This window comes from Zalophus californianus, chromosome 6, assembly GCF_009762305.2.
Source record: "Zalophus californianus isolate mZalCal1 chromosome 6, mZalCal1.pri.v2, whole genome shotgun sequence".
NCBI lineage: Eukaryota > Metazoa > Chordata > Mammalia > Carnivora > Otariidae > Zalophus > Zalophus californianus.
This window is the reverse complement of record NC_045600.1, coordinates 28,467,399-28,487,658: the sequence shown is the minus strand read 5'-3', so window position 1 is coordinate 28,487,658 and position 20,260 is coordinate 28,467,399. Positions and strand designations below refer to the sequence as shown.

Sequence of the window (20,260 nt, the reverse complement as noted above, 5' to 3'; positions counted from 1 at the left end):
ATCGAGTCCCCACATCGGGCTCCCTGCTCAGCAGGGAGTCTGCTTCTCCCTCTGACCCTCTTCCCTCTCGTGCTTTCTATCTCTCATTCTCTCTCTCTCGGAAATAAATAAATAAAATCTTTAAAAAAAAATTACAAAGATGCGTTACAAAAATGCATCTTTGACTTATCAAAATCTAATTCAATCAGTACAACTACATTCTTCCCAGAAAATTCAATATATCCCCCTCCCAATTTACATGTCATTATTGACATGTATTTTATTTTAAAACTCTACAGTTTCTATTCTTCTAGATTACCGATTTATTTGCCCCTCTCTTTATTCCTTCCTTTATTTCTAACCTTCCATATGAGATCATTTTCATTTTGACTGGGGAAAAAAATGTGCTTTAGAATTTCCTTTAGTGAGTCTACTGATAGAAAAACTCTCTCAGTTGTCAAAAAAAAAAGATCTGTTTTAATTTTATCCCATTTTTTGTCTAGATAATTTTGTAACTTAGAAATAACCATGAGAGGGCACCTGGGTGGCTCAGATGGTTAAGCGTCTGCCTTCGGCTTGGGTCATGATCCCAGGGTCGTGGGATCAAGGCCCACATCGGGCTCCCTGTTCGGTGGGGAGCCTGCTTCTCCCCCTGCTCATGCTCTCTCTCTCTCTCTCTCTCTCTCTGTAACTCTGTGTCTCGAATGAATAAATAAAACAAAAAAAATACATTAAAAAAAAGAAAGAAAGAACCATGAGAGACTATGGACTCTGAGAAACAAATAGGGTTTTAGAGGGGAGGGGGGAGGGGGATGGGTTAACCCGGTGATGCATATTAAGGAGGGCACGTACTGCATGGAGCACTAGGTGTTATATGAAAACAATGGATTCTGGATCACCACATCAAAAACTAATGATGTATTGTATGGTGACTAACATAACATAATAAAATTTTTAAATTTTTAAATAAATAAATAAATAAATAAAATTGGTAGAGAAGGAAAAAAGAAAAAAGAAATAATTGTAGGGGCACCTGGGTGGCTCAATCGGTTAAGCTCTGACTTTGGCTCAGGTCATGATCTCAGGGTCCTGGGGTCAAGCCCCACAGCTAGCTCTACGCTCAGCAAGGAGTCTGCTTGTCCCTCTGCCTCTGCCCCTGCCCCTGCTCATGCTCTCTCTCTCAAATAAATAAATAAAATCTTTTTAAAAAAAGAAAGAAAGAATTGTGAACATAACCTCTTTTTTTCCTGAACCGTTTGGAAATAAGCAGCCAACGTAATGCCCCATCACATTTAAACACTTTAATGTATAATCCTTACCAACAGGACATTCTCCTATATAATCAAAATACAAACATCAAAATCAGAAAATTAACATTATACACTACTATCGAATCTAGAGACCCACTCAAGTTTTGCCAATTGTTCCAATAATATCCTCTGGAAAACTAGAAGATCCAAATCAGATGACATGTTGCATTCAATTGTCATGTCTCTTTACTCTTCTTCAATCTGGAATAGCTCCTCAGACTTTCCTTGTCTTTCATGACCCTAAAATTTTTTCAGATTACAAGATAGTTATTTTGGAGATATGGGTTTGCCTAATGTTCCCTCATGGTTAGATTCAGGTTCTGTGTTTTTGGCAAGAATATAACAAAAGTGATGCTGTGTTCTTTTCATTCTATCTATCAGATGGTATCCAATCAAGATATGTGCCATTACTCGTGATATTAACTTGGTCACTTGATCAAGGTGGTATCTGCCAGACTTCTCCACTGTGTAATTACTCTTTCCCTCCTTGTCATTAATAAGCATTTTTAGGAGCTCTTTTGAAATTTTGTCTATGTCCTTAACTCATCAAACACTTGCCCCCTAGTTTCATCATCCATTGGCATTTCTTTGCTGAATTAATTATGATGATGATGGTTGCCAAATCATGATTTTCTAACTCTGTCATCTCTATTCATTGGCATTCTGCTGGAAGAAAAACTTTTCTTCTCTCTTCATTTGTTTATTCATTTAGTTTGTTATATCAGTATGGACACAAAGACTCCTACTTATTCAGTGGGCTAGAATCCATTAATTCCATCATTCATTTAGGTGCTCAGATAGTCCCAGATTGGGCCAACAGGAGTCCCTTCAAACTGGATATTCCAGATTCATCTTGGACTTTCTCTGCCCTAACCCTGAAGTCAGACATTTCTAAAAAAATTAAATTAAAAAAATTGTTCCTTTTACTAAAAAATAGTGTTTAGGGGCCAAGATCTGAACTTTAGGTATGCTTATTGTCATTACAGTGTTGCTGCTCCTGGACCCTCTCAGGGGCCAAAGGGAGGGAATCCATGCATGTGGACACACGCACATATATATCTGTATTTGTTTTCTTTCTATGGAAAATCATGATTCACTTTAGTACCTCAATTCCAATATAGCTTACTATCTTTCTGTATTGCTAGCTCCCTTCTTTGACAGTGAGAACCCTGTCTCCTATTAGTCTCAATATATTTATTTACTGGGTCATGTTACGGACTAATTTGTCTCCCCAGAATCCATATGTTAAAGCCCTAAGCTCTCCCCCCGCCCCGACCACCACCACCACCATAGCTCAGAATGTGGCTGTATTTGGAGACAGAGAGCCTTTAAAGAGGTGATTAAGTTAAAATGAGGCCATTAGAATGGGCTCCAATCCAATCTGACTGGGGTCCCTATAAGAAGAGGAAATTTGGACACATGGAGAAACCCCAGGAATGCGCACACAGAGGAAAGACCATGTGAGCACACAGTGAGCCAGCAGCCATCTGCAAGCTAAGGAGAGAGGCCTCAGGAGAAACTAACCCTGCCAACACTTGATCTTGGACTTACAGACCCTGAAACTGTGAGAAATAAATTTCTATCGTTTATTTTTTTTTTAAGATTTTATTTCTTTATTTGGCAGAAGAGAGAGACACCGAGAGAGGGAACACAAGTAGGGGGAGTGGGAGAGGGAGAAGCAGGCTTCCCGCGGAGCAGGGAGCCCGATGCGGGGCTCGATCCCAGGACCCTGGGATCATGACCTGAGCTGAAGGCAGACGCTTAACAACTGAGCCACCCAGGTGCCCCCAAATTTCTATTGTTTAAAGCCCTCCCTGTCTGTATCATTTTGTTATGGCAGCCGTAGTAAACTAATACAAATCAACCTCCCTTCCTCCCTCCCTCCCCCACCCAATATGTAACCAGTCTCTTATCATGGTCCCTCACATCCTCCCAACCCACCCCTCAGCTGAGTGGGTACCCTCCTTACCCCATTCAGGCTCCAACACCCTGTACTGGGCTGACCCTGCTGCTACTAACATCATTAACATCACTCCCCCATGTATTTGCCCACCTCACCCAACCTAGGCTCTGATTCCCCATAATGGACCACCACAGCCCCTGATGCACTCCCTCCCCTGTACCAGCAACCCCCCTTGCCCCACTCAGGCCTTGACACCTTGCGCCACGCCACAGACGTCATCACGTGGATGTTTACCTTGTTTATTAGCCTTACTCACTGACTTTTGGTCTAAACCCCACCTTCATTCATCCAAGATACTCTCACCTTTTCCAGGCCAGCTTTCTCTGGGCATCAGTGCCAGCTAGAAAACCGATGAGGCTGCAGGGATGTGTCCAATCTATTACACACATTGCTTAGACCTGAATCAGCAGGACTGACCTGCAGAAATCAAAAAGTTCTCAAGCACACAGACCTGGTTTGATATTTATATAATATAAAAGCCTCTCTTCCTTCTGTTCTGTCTCCTGACTCAACCCAGGTTCCTACCTGGTAATCACTCAGGGTGGTCTGACAGTGCTGGTCCCCTCCACTGTGGTGTTAGTAGAATCGGGGGACCTGGATGTTTCCTCTCTCTGAGGTGCTGGTGATGCCAACTGGAGATCTGAATCTTTTTTCATTTTCCTTAAACTCTGGGATTTACTTTTTTTGGGCAGAGGTCTCCTTCCCTTAGATTTTTTTTAATTATATCTACTCATTTCTAAAACATTATTATACCTTTTCTATTTTATTTTACAGCTCATCAGAGTGGGCATGAGGCTGCAGAGATTTGTGTCAAGAACAACCAGGTTGCAGGGGTGCCTGGGTAGCTCAGTGGATTGGGTGACCATCTCTTGACTTCGGCTGGGGTCATCTTGGGGTCATGGGATCAAGCCAGGCATTGGGCTCCACGCTCAGCAGGGAGTCTGCTTGAGATTCTCTCTCTCTCTTCCTTTCCCTCTGGCCCTCCTGGCCCCCACGCGCTCTCTCTCTCTCTCTCTCTCTTTCTCGATAAGATAAATATATCAATCTTGGGAGGGGGGAGAACAAGAACCATCAGATTAGAGTGAGTAGCAGAGCTAAAAGATGACGTAGCTCTCAGGGGGCAGAGAAAAAAATCACCTGGGTTCCTGACATTCCAGTTTCTAATTCCAGTGCTTCCTTATAGATAGGACATACCTGCAGAATCCTTCCACTAATTCTCCTTTGGCTTGTGCTAGCCTGATTGGGATTCTGGAGCTTTGCACAGAGAGGTGTGTCTTAGACATTCATTGATCTGCAAATCTCAGTCCATCCAGCCAAAAATATCATCTAAAACCAGAGCCTACAAATGCTTCATGCTGGATGGTCCAGCCTGCCTTCAGTGAATTCTAAGAAGCACCTATTTCTGTAGCGATCTCTCGTTCGTGTAAGTTCAGTATTCACTGCCAACCAACTAGCCATGCGCAATCTCAGTGTTTGTAGAGCCTGGTTTTGTGAAGAAACCGATGGATTTTGTCACAACATATATTCTGTGTATATTGCACTGTGATAGACCCTATTCATTCTGAAGATCTCCCCAATGGCTCAGCCAATCCACAGCACCTACGATGCATATTTACTGAGCACTGGAGAGTGCAATCTCTAACAAGGAAACCAACTCAGAGCTTGTACCTTAATAGGGCATTGCTCAGATTGCTACCCCTTTAGGCAGTGTGCTTTCATTTGCACTACCATATTACCTTAACTGACTCAAAATCTCGGAAACCTGAAAAATGACTCTAAATCACAGACCCCAGTTCCCTTATCTCACTCATTTTTATTCCTCTTGGAATTTATGTCCTGACTTCACAAGTCCAAGAATGATTGCTCCGGCTGTCTGCACCGCACGACCTGCTGGGGGCTGGAAGCCCCAGCTGTGCTTTCCCTGCCTCCGACACCTCCCCTGGCAATAAACAGAACTCTATTAGGGCTTCCCTAATGGCTCCTGAAGCAATGGGCAACATTGCAGCTTATTAACAGTGGCACTATCACAGTGGGGCTGGAGGGAACAAATGTTTATTTGGTTCCAGAAAATGAGCCCACCCCATTAGACAATGCCCACAGAGGTGAGGTGGGAAGAAGCCATTTATAGAAAGAGAAGCTTATTTTGCTGAAACCTCCACTGCAAGATGAAGTTGTTAGTTAAAGCCGTTGCAGCAAAAGCCCACTGTGGCTGATGCTGAGCCTTGTAGGAAGGAGTGGCCTCTCCAGGGGGAGGTAGGAAATCACACCCATGCCTCAGATTGGGCAGACAGGTGCCTGGAAAACCTCCCTCTGCAATTCTCCCTTGCCTTCCCACCTCTTCCTCAAGGAGGTCCAGCGAAGTGGCTAGGAATCCCGCTATGGAGAAGAAGGGTTTGTTTTTCGGTTTGGGGGTGAGGTGGGGGGAAGGTTTGCCTTCAGTTTCCCTGAGTTCTCAGGTGCTCACTGTGGGTCAGGCACTGTTCTAAGTGCTTTGTGGGAACCAAACGCGTTTAACCCTCACACTGAAGTAGCTATCCTTGGTAGCCTCATTTTTCAGTCGGGGAAACTGAGGCTCAGAGAGGCCAATTAACATGCCCAGGGGCCCACAGCTAAACTGTAAAGGAACAGGAATGTGGACATAGGCCAACTGGTTCCAGAGCACATAGTCTTAACTCTAGGCTGTATATCAAATGATGACCAACAATATTAGGCAACACAATGTTGTATGTCTTCCTTCCAATACACAAAACACCTTCAAATATGTCGTCACACTTATCCATAGTGAAATACTTTTCTAATCTGGAAAGGTGGGGTCTAGGTAATCAAATCTGGGACAGAACAAGGAAGAAAATAATTTTGTGAAAGCATCTGGCTTTCAGTATGGATTCATCTGAGAAATGGGGGCTAAAGAGGTCCCTTAATTTAGCCTTCTTGAGTTATCTGATTTTCTACATATGTGATCCCACAAAACAAAAGAAAAGCTTAATTCAGTCCCTATGTCCTCTCCTGAGGTCAGGAACAACATGCCCATCTGATCTTCTAAAAGCCTCCCCAGGCACGTGCTTGCACAGGTTTCTTGATAAAGCAGGTTCTGCTTCAAGTCTTTCGCTGTCTCCTAAGGCTAAGCTGAAGCCAATTCTCCCTGCTACCTCCCTCATGTCCCCTAAAGACAATCCCCTCCACCATCAGTGTTAAATACAAATCCAAACGCAGAAGAAATCAGGGATGCAGTAAGATTTGGAACAATTACAGGCCTCAATTTTTTTTCCTGCTCTTAATCTGCAGGATTTTTTTCTCTTTCTCTCAATCTATACCTTCTTATGTCTATAAAGCTGTTGTCACTGATAAAGCCCGTCACGGGAAACAGGGCACAGCCTTTTAACATTCTTCTAGCTTGCCAAGAAAATGAGTGATGCTAATTGAAGCTATGGCAAAGTACTCATCCTGCAGGCCCCTTCTCATTCTCAAATCCAGGCCACCCTGGGAAGACCCCAGGCTTGCAAATGCTCAGTATTTGCAGAGGAGGAGAAAAGTTTTAGGAATTATTTGAAGAATCCCCCAAATGGAAGCACAATTCTCAGCACCAAGTAGACAGGGTAACATAAGAAGGTGGAAAAAATAGGCTCCTGCAGTGGCCTGTGTTTCCAAGAAAGGCCTCCATTGACTCCTGATGACCAAGATCCCTCCTTAGGGGGCAGAGACTGGAGAAATGCACAGCTGAGGATGAAGCCTGATGAAGGAATTACAGTCTGTAGCATAAAGAAGCCCAAAATGGAATTATTTGGATAAACTGGATGTCTGCGGTGGGGGGAGGGGGGTCACAACAGCATGCGTTCCTCCCCCAATAAAGCACAGCGTAAGCCACTTAGCCCTCAGGTCAGGGGCAGGACAAGAAGGCAGTCCATTCTGCACTCAATTCCAGAAATACAAACCCGGCTAACGTTTTCCTTTTTTAACTAATCAGACTGAGTTTTTGAAAATCATATTGTATAAGAATATATATTGACCTGAAAAAAACATGGTTCACAAAAATTGTTTAAACAAAAAGAGTCATTTCCTCAAAGAGCCCTTTCCTGAAATAAAATCCAGCTCAGATGGTTCAAGACACTTTAATGATGGAACTATTAACAAAGGTGGAAGCAGGGTAAAGAGAAACAAGATCGTTGGGACACCCATATGCTAGCGACAGTGGGAAGCTATTACTACCAGGAGGCTTGAAGGGACAAGGGGAGGAAATGGCATTTCTGGAGCCTATGAGAGCTGGAGCCCAAGAAATGCCCACTGCATTCCCAAAGCAGGAAGAGATTTCTCTCTCCTCTCACCCACCTGTCTCCTACTGGTTGAATTCAATCAGAAAGTAGGCAGCAGAGGACCTAAAGTAATGCATTGTGTGGGTATGCATGGAACAGGGCGAAGAAGGATGGAGAGTGGGGCATGACATCAATTCACATCACCAATTCACAGTAGTATCTCAGTTCCTTCTTATCACATTATCCAGTTTTTCCACTGCACTAGTCATTACCTGATGTTTTATTTTTGTCTCTCTGTTCCCCCTCTCCCATCATTAGAATGTAAGCTCCTTGAAAGCCAGGATTTTTGTCTCTCCAAAACTGTATCCCCACATGGAGTGTTAGAACCCAAGAATGAAGAAGGCATCCTCTTTGGAGGGGGGTGGAGAGTATGGCCCAGCACACATTCTCAGAGCATGTACAGGGTTAGGAGGGCATCAGCACTGGGAAAGGAATGGTGGCAGAGACTCCTATACGTATGGCTACATCTAGAAGGATTGATCAAATAAGTAAATACATTAAAGATAATTCACTGTTGGGCTGCCTGGGTGACTTAATCAGTTAGGCGGCTGACTTTGGCTCAGGTCATGAACTCAGGGTCCTGGGATTGAGCCCCATGTCGGGCTCCCTGCTCAGTGGTGAGTCTGCTTCTCCCTCTCCCTCTGCTCCTCCCCCTGCTTGTGCTGTCTCTCTCTCAAATAAATTAATAAAATCTTAAAAAAAAAAAAAAGATAATTCACTGTTAGAGAAGATACAAATATGGAAAGGGAGAAAACTTGAATGAGCCTTATGGTGATGGATTGGAATTAGAGGTATTGGTGTGAATTCATGGTTTTCTTTTTTTTTAAAGACTTTATTTGACAGAGAGAGACACAGCGAGAGAGGGAACACAAGCAGGGGGAGTGGGAGAGGGAGAAGCAGGCTTCCCGCGGAGCAGGGAGCCCGACGTGGGGCTCGATCCCAGGACCCTGGGATCATGACCTGAGCCGAAGGCAGACGCTTAATGACTGAGCCACCCAGGCGCCCCGAATTCATGGTTTTCAAGATAGTTAATTACTTCTCGGCCTTTTGACTAAGATCAAGTGAAGATAGAAAGAAAGATAGATAGATAGATAAATGTACAAGTAAATATCGATGTAAATGTGTGTATGTGTTAGTGTGTACATTCTGTGTGGAAGTATGTGGGTGTATATTCCCAACTGTGACCCTGAGTGGGCCTTGCAAGAGGGACGCCCTAATAGCAATGAGTATGCTTAGCACTCAGATCTTGGCTTCTATTTTTTTAGATTTCTTTTTTTAATTTATTTATTTGACAGGGAGAGACACAGCAAGAGAGGGAACACAAGCAGGGGGAGTGGGAGAGGGAAAAGCAGGTTTCCAGCTGAGCAGGGAACCCGATGCGGGGCTCGATCCCAGGACCCTGGGATCATGACCTGAGCTGAAGGCAGACGCTTAACAACTGAGCCACCCAGGCGCCCCTAGATCTTGGCTTCTAAATACCACTGTCCCACTAAATGATACTAGGCCTCAGGCCTGGGGCAGGGGCAGTACAAGATGAGCCGACAACATCTTTTGCCAGAAAAGAATGACCAAAGAATAATAAGGACATGTCAAAAGGACACAGAAGTCAGTTTGAAGAGCTTGTACTAGCCAAACTGGGACTATTTTAGCATAAAAATAAATAACGATGAGACTGGATTTAACCCACCAAATAACGTAGGAAACTCTGAGCACGTTAATCAATTGATTAATTGAATGCTTGGTAAAGAATAGGATATTTACACAGACTCACAAATACTTACCAAGTTACCAAAAAAAAGTAATGTTGTACTATGGTTATGTAAGATGCTACCATGGGGGAAATTATATGAAGGATACAGGGACTTCTTTTTCTTTTTCTTTTAAGATTTTATTTTTTGACAGAGAGAGAGAGAAGGAACACAAGCAGGAAGATCAGAAGAGGGAGAAGCGGGCTTCCCTCGGAGCAGGGAGCCCAATGCGGGGCTTGATCCCAGGACCCTGGGATCATGACCTGAGCTGAAGGCAGACGCTTAAGCCACCCAGGTGCCCCGTACAGGGACTTCTTTATATCATTTTTGCAACTTCCTGTGAGTCTGTAATTTTTTCATAATTTAAAATAAATTTTAATTTTAGGGGCACCTGGGTGGCTCAGTCGGTTAAGCGGCTGCCTTTGGCTCAGGTCATGATCCTGGGGATCTGGGATCAAGTCCCACGCCCGGCTCCCTGCTCAGCAGAGAGCCTGCTTCTCCCTCTCCCTCTGCCTGCCACTCTGCCTCCTTGTACTCTCTATCTCTCTGTCAAATAAATAAATAAAAATCTTTTTAAATAAATAAATAAATAAATAAAATTAATTTTAATTTTAAAAAAAGAGTAACTTTACATTAGAGAAGCCTGTCTGACCATGACCTTAATCAAGAAATGAAAGTTAACAGCATCTGTAATGGGACAAACCAAAATTATGTGCGGCCTGATAGGATGCAAGGAGAAGAATGCAGTATCACCTCTGTGATTTCCCTGTTGGAAGACACAGTCGGAATCTAATCCTGGAAAACAGCCCGCAAACCTAAGATGAGGGCCCAAATTGAGGGACATTCTACAAATTAACTGGCTTGTAATCTTCAAAAGTGTCAAGGTCATGAAAATTAAAGATTGAGGAACTGTGCTATACTGAAGGAGATTTGAGACATAACTAAATACAGCATGTGATTCTGATCCTTTTGCCATAAAGAAAATTATTGGGGCGATGGGTGATTCTTGAGTGGGGCCAAGAATTGGATTGTAGAAAAATGCTGATTTCCTGATTTTGATGGTTATATTGCGGATATATACAGTGGTTATACTGTGAAAAATACAAACTAAGAGTATTCCAGTGTGAAATTCCTCTGTATTACAGCCGGAATTTTCTATTAGTTTGTGATTGTTTCAAAAAGAAGTTTTTAATTATTAAAAAAAAAAAAATACAACTAATCCCCAGCACCTAGAACAGGCATGGCATTCCAAGTGCTCAATAAATATTTGAATGAATTAATGGACTATATAAACAAGTACAACAAACACATGCTTAGAAATAAAGACATCCAGATAGTAACAGTGGTTTATTTCAACGAATGGATTTATCATAGGTAATTTGGGTATTTTTTTTTTTACTTCGTGCTTTTCTGTTTCGTAAATTTTTGCATCAAACCTGTATTACTATTGTTAAATTGGCCAAGGAGCCTGATGCGGGACTCAATCCCAGGACCCTGGGATCATGACCTGAGCCAAAGGCAGCTGCTTAACGGACTGAGCCACCCAAGGGTCACCCTATTTTTACTTTTGATGGTAATATGCACCATCCAGATATCCAGCCTTCCTCATAATGGAGGGTCTCAATCCATGGGCATGCAGACCAAGCAGTGAGGTGCTCTATAGTCATCACATCTACTCCTCACAATAACTCTCTTCAGTACATATCATCATCCTTCTTTTATCTATGAGGAAACTGGGGTTCACAGACACCAAATGACTCTCATCTGAGAGCTCCCTTTGTGCCTTGATTTGCAAATATTCTTTAATCTTTCTTCTCTGGTGTGCCGACTGCACATCACCAAGGCAAAACCTGCGTCCGAGCCCTGTGCCTGGCTAGCAGCCATTCACTCAGCATGCCCCAAGCCAACTCCTTCCTGACTTCCTCCAGTGACCCTAGCTCTTCAGCTTGCAATCCCCTTTGACTCCTCCCACAGGGTTCATCAAACCTTGCAGATCCTCCCTCCTCTTAAGTGTGTCCCCCATCTGCCCTCCCTTCCATCCCAGCAACCACCACTCTGCTTCAGCCCTCACTGCCTCTCACAGGGACTGTGGTTGCACTAAGCTCCTAAGGAGGCTCCCAGCCTCCACAATCTGTCGTCTCCTGTCTCTCCCACTGTGCCACCTGGGTGATCTCTCCAAAGCTCAGCTCTAGTCCCGCACTCCCCAACTTTCAAACCTTCCGAGGTCCCCTCTGCCTGCTCCTTTCCCTGATATTTGACCCAACCTACCCCACCAGTTTTGCTTCCAAGACTCCCCTCCCATAAAGCCAAAATGAATGCCTCACTATTCCTTGAACAGACTTCCAGTGAGGTTGTTTGTTCAGCTTAGAATTTCTGTCTGCCTTCTCTTCTGGGCCATTCAAGCTTCACAAAGCTGTGCTTTATTCTGACTATACTCACTTCTCATTCTGCTCACCACCTCTCCCCGCTCCACACCCTGCATTTGTTTGTAAACTCCTTGAGAGCCGAAATTCTACCTTCTTCATTATTGATTGAAATGTTTTCACACTGAGATACAACTGATAAACCACACGACCTATTTTCTAATTGGTCCAGCCACTCACAGGGACCCTGGATTAATAAGGCACATGGTGTGCCAGGTCTGCTAGTGGCAACAACCAAGCTTGGCCTATTTGTTTAATTCGCCCCCCCCCCCCAAGCCTGGCCTATTTGAACCCAGATCTTCTCACAAAACTGTCACTTCTGGCCAAGTGCCCATCACAGGCTTCTAGAAGTTCTGATAGCTGCCGGCTGATATCTGGAACAGTCACAGCACACAGAGAACATTCTGGAAATATTAGTCGTACGAACAGACTTTGCGCTGAAGAGAACATCAGAACATCAGACCAACTTCATTGTTCAACAACAGAAGAAATGAAGGCACAAAAAAAGAGAAGAGACTTGACCTAAGTCACACAACAAAGCGGGAAAACACAACTAGACCTAAAAGCGACCCTCCATGACGGCCCTTTAGGCCACGCTCCTCTGCACCTTGGAGCCATACAGACCTAGAGTCACCCGACTCAGCCACCTGAGGTCACTGCCCAAGACGTCACCACCTGTTTTCTCTCCCTCATCTCAGAGACTCCTTTGTCCTTCCCACAGTAAAATCTTTCCTCCCCCCAAGTCTCAGGTTTAAAGAGAGTAGCCCAGGGCGGCGAGAGGACGACTCTGGGCTGGATCAGTTGGCTGTGGACAGAGAAGGTACCCGTTCCTGGGTCAGGAACCCAACCTCTTCGGAAGAAGCCGCCTCCTCCGAGCTTCGGGGATCAGAACTCAGCCTCCTACCCTGCCCGGCCCCGCCCCCAACGCGCCCGGCCCCGCCCCCAACGTACTTGGCCCCGCCCCAGACCCGCAGGCCGACACGCGGCCTCCTCGCCTGGCCTGGGCGGAGCCGAGCTCCAATCTCCGCCCTCCCCCTAAGATCCATCCTATTGGCGTAGACAGTCAGAAGCCACGTCCAATGAGAAGGAATGGGCGGCCGCCTGGACCTATCCGCTGCGACAACACAAAAAACGGACGCAACTAACTGGCAGACGCTACACCGTGGTCTTTCCGGGTCCTTCCCCGCTTAGACCGTACTCCTGCGGGTCCCGGCCCTGAGGGTGAGCCGAAAGGACCGTCTACTAAGTAAGTGTCTGCCTCGGCGGTGGCCGTTGGCGTCAGTCCGGTAATCGTAATTATCCTGTTGGATTTTTAGGATGTTCTCACTTTTAAATATTAGAGTTCTCCTGCGGCTGCTCTCCGTCAGAGCTCGGGGTGGGATGGGCCGTGGGGGAAGGCCTGAGAAAGGGGCGGGGAGCAGCGGAGCACGTGGAACGCCGGCCTGAGTGTGGCGTGGATGGGGGGCTGGGCCGGCGAGCTCCGGGTGCGCCGGCTCGGTGGGCGTGTACAGCCCGGCCCGTCCTGTCGGGTCGGTTCTGCAGCCCTAAACGGTGGAACGTGGGGGGACCCCGAGTGTCGCTGCTCTGTGTCGGACCCGAAAGAGCGTTTTATTAAGCCCTGTTGCTGAAGGTAGCACCCAACACCTGCCTCTGGCTGGAGCGCGGACCTTTGGTGGCCGTTTCCCTGAAAGTTTGTGTTGTGCGAACAGCTAACGCACCTGGAGCGCGTACTGACTGCTCCGCGCTGTGCTAACTGCTTTACAAGCCTTAACTAAGTTTCCCCCCCCCAACCCCACCAGCCCTGTGAGGTAGGTAGGTGTACCTTTGTCAGACGCAGGAAGAGGCCTAGTGAGGTTTCGCTTGTCCGGGGTAACTACTGAACTAGTCAGTAGCAGAGCCCCGGTTTGAACCCAGGCGTTCCGAGTTAACCTCCACACCGGGTCATGTGTGAGCGAGAAAGCCACCTTTTCGTACTCGTGCCTTCGGGGTCCTGGACGCCTCATCGCGCCCCGGCCCCGCTGACCTCAGAAACCGTGATACCACCCCCTTCCCCCCGCCCACCATGGGCGTGGGGTAGTCTACAGTCCTTGTCTTCTGACTGAAACAGCAAGGAGGAAAGAAAACTGATAACTTCCTGGAGGAAACAGACGAAATTCCGAACCCCCAAAGTCTGGTATTAAATAACAATGGAAATTACAGTTGTGGTGGTCGGTGGGTTGGGTGGGTAACCAACCCCCGGGGGCCTGACCAGCAGGGGTGGGATTCCTTTTTCTCCACTCTTTGTGTCCTGCTGAGTAAGATACTTAGTCCTGGAAGCCTCAGTTTCCTCATTTGTAAAAATAGTTAGAAAAACCAACTCAAGGTGGCCATGGCGAGCTCCTTGTAGAGGCCATTTTGTATTTGGCTTTACAAACCGTTCAGCATTAGCATTTTCCGTATTACAATCCAGTAGTCTCCATAATCGTAATTACCCCGTTGGATTTTTAGGATGTTCTCGATTTTAAGTATTATAGTTCTTCTGTAGTAAATCTTTTTTGTTTTTGAGATGTAATTCACATACCCTAAAATCCACCATTTTAAAGGGTACAGTTCAGTGGGTGTTGTAATATATTCACAAGGTTGTGTGACTATCACCACGATCTTATTCCAGAACATTTTCATCACCCCAAAAAGAAACCCTGTGGCCCCAGTGTGGCCCAGGCAACTCAGAGGAGCTTTGTTGGACTCCAGACCAGATGTTAAGGCGCAGCTGCCAGGGCCTCCCAACCTGAGATCTTGGGTGGGGGAGATGGAGCCTCTTCCCACCCTGAATTTCAGCCCTGGGCTCCCAGCACACCTGCTGAGCAGAGGCCCAGGTAGAGACTGCCCCACAGCCCCCTGGCATGAGGAGGCGTCTTGGGGGAGGGGGAGAGCCAGTTATCCAAGAAACTGTGGGATGTTCTAACCACAAGCCTTTGGGAGAGCTGTGCCAAATCTTGGACGTTCCTGTGGGGAGAACTGCCCGACTTCCAGGTCAAGCCAACTTCCAATGAGATCCCACAACTGGGCCTCAACAGAGACTGTAGATTTGAAGCAGGGCCTGAAAAACTCAGGAATTTGCCAAACCTCAGGATTATCGACAAGCGGAGGTTCAGACTTGGAGCCAAAGGAGGTGAACCTTTGAAAGCTCTTACAACCAAGGTAAAAATGAAATGGAATGACTTCATAGCAACACAACAGCAAAGAATGGAGAAGCTAAACTGAATTAGGAAGGACAAGACTGCAAACCCATCTGAAGGGCATGTTATTTCATGGGCGGAACCCAATTACAGGCAGCTACAGTGGATGCTATCCAAACAGCTTTCGTCTGGAGAAAGCTATTGGCAGTTCTGAAAAGCAAAGAGTAAAGGATACCAATACTGTATTTCAATTTTATCACTATTGAAAAGCATTTATTTAGCACTATTGAAAAGCACTGAAGCAAAGCGTTAGAGGTATACACTGCTGCCTACCAAAATGCACCAAAGGTTGATGAGGGAGATTTATAGGTTTTTCAGAAGCTCTAGGTATCCACTAGATCATCAACCTCATTTAGATAACGTAAGAATGTTACCCAGTGATCTGGCTCAGCCAGTAACTCCGGAAACCAAAAGGAAAGCTTTTGTGCACTGTGAGGCCAAGTGCTCCATCCCCAGGAATACCGAGGGAGCTGGACAAATCAAAAGCACAGCTCCTGGCTAGGTTTGCCAACGCTGTTGCCGAACAAACTCGGATAAACTCATCGCAAAAGAAGCCAGTAACTCGAGACCAGGGTTTGGAAAAGAGAAAGAGAAATTTATTTCAGGTGCCAGCAGCCAGAGGAGGTGGCAGACTCAAGCCTTAACTGACCTCTCAGCCCACGAGTTGGATACCTAGAGTTTTATAGGGAGAGGTTCAGAGGGGTACGTGCCAAAGAACAGAGAGTGTGTGATCACAGGTTGGGGGTTTGGTATGTGTGCATCACGTGATCGTGGGCAGGGAGGGGATGTGTGGGATGTGGTCTTTCTAGGCATTCTGTTGCTGTTGGGGCTTTTCTGGCCTGGCGGTTACAATGTTCTGGTCATTACAAAACCTCTTCATCAATGCCTCAAGAAAGTATGATTAGAAATTAGAGCAATAGGTTTCAGTTAGAGCTTGAGTTAGGCATCCTGCTATTTCTGGTTTTAACTCTTGGGATCTGTAGTTAAGCAAGAGGGCTCACTGACAACAAATTCAAATTCAGAGTTTCCAGAGATCAGTGTCAGCTAAGTGTGTATCTGCAACAGGAAAGGTATCCACCTGTCGACTAAGAAAGGGTCAACAGGCAGATGATTGAGATGTTACAGAAGAAAATTAATTTTCTTACACTTGTTTCCATTTTCATCTTAAAATGACTCAGAATCCAGGATTACAGTGGTACCCCTTATCCAGGGGGACACATTCCCAAACCCCCTGTGGATGCCTGAAACCATGGATAGTACCGAAACCTGTATATTCTGTTTTTTTCCTATACAGACATACCTGTGATAAAGTTTAATTCATAAATTAGGCAGTAAGAGATGAACAACAATAACTGATAATCAAAAAGAACAATTACAACAATATACTGTGATAAAAGGTATGTGAACATGATCTGTCTCAAAATCTTATCGTTCTATACTCACTCTTTTTGTGATAATGTGAGATGATAAAATGCCTGTGCGATGAGACGACTTGTAGACATTGTGACACAGCATTAGACTGTTATTGATCTCCCGAGGATACATCTGGAGGAGGATCATCTGCTTCTGGATCTGATGGAGGCTAACTGAACCCCAGGGAAAGTGAAACTGGGTCAGGGGGTCTGCTAGACTGAATTGTAAAACTTTATACTGGCTTGCTATGTTAAACCTCAAAAAGAAATGCTACTGAAAATAGGGGAAAAAAATAAAGGAAGTTTGTGCTGACCTAAAATGAAGGTTTCAAAAAATATTACATACCCATTTTAACCTCTTACCTTGTGACGTGTATCAGTGTTTTATGAACGCGCAGGCATGAATCTTAAATAAAAGTCACATTCAACCTGATTCTGGTTCTAAAACAAAACTGTCATAGTGAAGTATTATATATGTGACTATTGCTTTTGGTACCAAAGCTAAAAATTTGGTGGCATGAAAACATAAACAGGTACACATGGAACATTATAAATCACTTAAAGTTCTATAAACATTTTACTAAGCTACCACCTAGGTAATGAAAGGATATAACAGTGACTCTTATTCCTAAAAATATAAAACAATTTAATCAGAGCCTTTATAAAGTAATTTGGGGTGACTGGGAAAAGCACTTACTCATAACAGAAAAATAGACTCCCAACAAGCTTCTTTCAAAAGGAATATTTGGGAGTGGAGGGATCTTTGTGCCAGTTAGTTATTCCCCATTCTCTGCCTTCTCTTCCCCTACTTCCAGCCCCTTGGAAACCACTTCTTCCCCCCCTCGTTCCTCCCCGCCCTCTCTGTATCTGGATTTGCCTACTCTGGAGGTTTCATGTACATTGATTCATACAACATGTGGCCTTTTGTGCCATCCTTTTGTGTCTGGCTTCTTTCACTTAGCTTAACGCTTTCAAGGTTTGTCCACATTGTAGCACGCATCAGTACTTCACTCTTCCTGATTGAACTCTTTTGTGCGGTTCTGGCACGTTTTGTTTATCCATTCATCAGTTGATGGAAATTTAGGTTGTTTCTACTTTGGGGCAATTATGAATAATGCTGCTATGAATGGTACTGTCCAAATGTTTATATAGCCTTATGTTTTCATTTCTGCTGGATTTTGCTAGGTCATGTGGTAATTGTTGAACCTTTTGAGGAACTGCCAAACTGTTTTCCAAAGTGGCTGCTGCATTTTCCCTTCCACCAGCAATGTATGAGGTCTCTCCACATCCTCACCAATATTGTCATTACCTGCTTTTTTTTTTATTGCAGCCACCCTAGTAGGTATGAAGTGGTATCTTACTGTGGTTTTGATTCGCATCTACTTAGTGACTAACGATGTGGAGCATCTTCTCACATTCTAAGTGGACATTTGTATGTCTCTGAAAAAAAATGTGTTCAAATTTTATTATTATTTAATTGGGTTATTTTCCCTGTTGTTTATATGTTCTGGATATTAGACCCTTATCAAATATATGATGTAAAAATAATTTTCCTGGGACGCCAGGGTGGCTCAGTGGGTTAAGCGCCTGACTCTTGATTTCGGCTCAGGTCGTGATCTTGGGATCGTGAGATCGAGCCCTTTGTTGGGCTCTGCACTCAGAAGTGAGTCTGCTTGAGATTCTTTTTCTCCCTTTCTCCCTCTCCTCTCCCCCACTTGCGCACATGCTGTCTCTCTCCCTCTCTCTCTCAAATAAATAAATCTTTTAAAAATATAAAAATGATTTTCTTCCGTTTTGTGAGTTGTCTTTTCACTTTTTTTTTGCCTTTACCTTTTTTAATAGTGCCCTTTGATGCACACAAGTTTTTAATTTTGATGAAGTCCAATTTATTTTTTCCTTGTGCTTCAGGTGTTCTAAGGAACCATTACTTAATCCATGATCATGATGATTTATATCTTTATTTTCTTCTAAGAGTTTTATAGTTTTAGGGGCACCTGGGTGGTGCAGTCAGTTAAGCATCCAATTCTTGGTTTCAGCTCAGGTCATGATCTCAGGGTTGTGGGATCAAGCCCTGTGTGGAGCTCTGCACTTAGTATGGAGTCTACTTGGGATTCCTCTCCCTCTCCCTCTGCCCCTCCTGCTCATGCTCACACTCTCTCTCTTTCTCTAAAAAAATCTTTTTTTAAGTTTTATAGTTTTAGATATTGGATCCATTAGAGTTAATTTTTATATATGATGTGAAGTAGGGATTCAAATTCACTCTTTTGCAGGTGGATATCCAGTTGTCCTAGCGGTTGAAAATATTATTCTTTCGCCCACTGAGTAGTCTTGGCACCTTTTTCAGAAACCAATTGGGGGGCACCTGGCTGGCTCAATTAGTAGAGCATGTGACTCTTAATCTCAGGGTCGTGAGTTCAAGCCCCACATTGGGTGTAGAGCCCACTTTTAAAATTTTTTTAAAAATCAATTGGCCAGAGATATTGTGGGTTTATTTCTGGACTCTCAGTTCTACTCCAGTGATCTACACTTTTGTCTTTGTGCCACTACTACATTGCCTTAATTACTATAACTCTGTAGTAAGTTGAAATTGGGAAGTGTGAGTCCTCCAACTTTGCTCTATCTCAACTTTTTTTTTTTTTTAACTATTTTGGGCCCCTTGCCATTTCCATGTGAATTTTAGGATCAACTTGTCCATTCCTCAAAAAATAGCAATTGGAATTTTGATAGGGATTGCATTAAATCTCTAGATCAGTTTGGAGGCCATCTTAAGTCTTCCAATTCCTGACATGGATGTTTTTCCATTTATTTAGGTCCTCTTTAATTTCTTTCATAGTGCTTTATAGTTTCTTTTGTAGTTTCAATATACAAGTTACCCATTTACCTTATTATATGTATCCCTAAGTAATTTATTATTTTTGATGTTACTGTAAATGGAATTGTTTTCTTTAATTTCATTTTCAGATTGTATCCTAAAACTTTAACTGATGTATCTATCACTTCTAATAGTTTTACTGTGGATTCTTTAGGATTTTCTATATATAAGATCATGCCATCTACAAATAGAAGTAGTTTTACTTTTTCTTTTCCTGTTTGAGTGTCTTTTATCTATTTTTCTTGACTAATGGCCCCTGGCTAGAACTTCCAGTTTAGTGTTGAATAGAAGTGGTGAGAACAGACATCCTCGTCTCGTTCCTGACTTGGGGGTGGGGGGGGTGGAGCTTGTACTTTTTCACCATAAAGTATGTTAGCTTTGAGTTTCTTGTAGATGCCCTTTATCAAGTTGAGGAAGTTACCTTCTATTCCTAGTTTTTAATCATGAGAGGCCATTGGATTTTACCCAATGCTTTTTCTGCATCTTTTGAGATAATCACATGGGGTTTTCCCCTACATTTATTCTATTAGTATGCTGTATTACAGTGATTGATCTCCTATGTTGAATCAGCCTTGTATTCCTGGGATAAATCCTGCTTGCTGCTCGTGTATAATCCTTTTCATATGCTTTTGGATAGGGTTTGCTAGTATTTTGTGTGTCTGTGTCCTAGATATATTGATATATAGTTTTCTTTCTTTTTTTTTTTAAGATTTTATTTATTTATTTGACAGAAAGAGACACAGCGAGACAGGGAACACAAGCAGCGGGAGTGGGAGAGGGAGAAGCAGGCTTCCCGCGGAGCAAGCCTGATGGCGGGGCTCGATCCCAGGACGCTGGGATCATGACCTGAGCTGAAGGCAGACACTCAACGACTGAGCCACCCAGGCACCCCAATATATAGTTTTCTTGTGATGTCTTTGGTTTTGGTAACAGGGTAATACTAGCCCCATAAAGTGATTGGAAAGTTGTAGTAATTTTTATAATCTTTTGGATTATTTTTTTAGGATCAATTCCCAAAAGAAGTA

General features: G+C 44.1%; 1 protein-coding gene across 4 annotated transcripts in view; it reads left to right on the top strand.

Moving 5' to 3' along the window:
- The first annotated feature begins 12,842 nt into the window (after positions 1 to 12,842).
- DCAF4 (DDB1 and CUL4 associated factor 4) overlaps positions 12,843 to 20,260 on the top strand; it is a 29,627-nt gene continuing 22,209 nt past the window's right edge. For all 4 annotated transcript variants that reach the window (XM_027571639.2, XM_027571635.2, XM_027571641.2 and 1 more), the window contains exon 1: positions 12,843 to 12,979. The gene's annotated coding sequence lies outside the window, so the exon portion shown is untranslated. The remainder of the gene's footprint in view (positions 12,980 to 20,260) is intronic.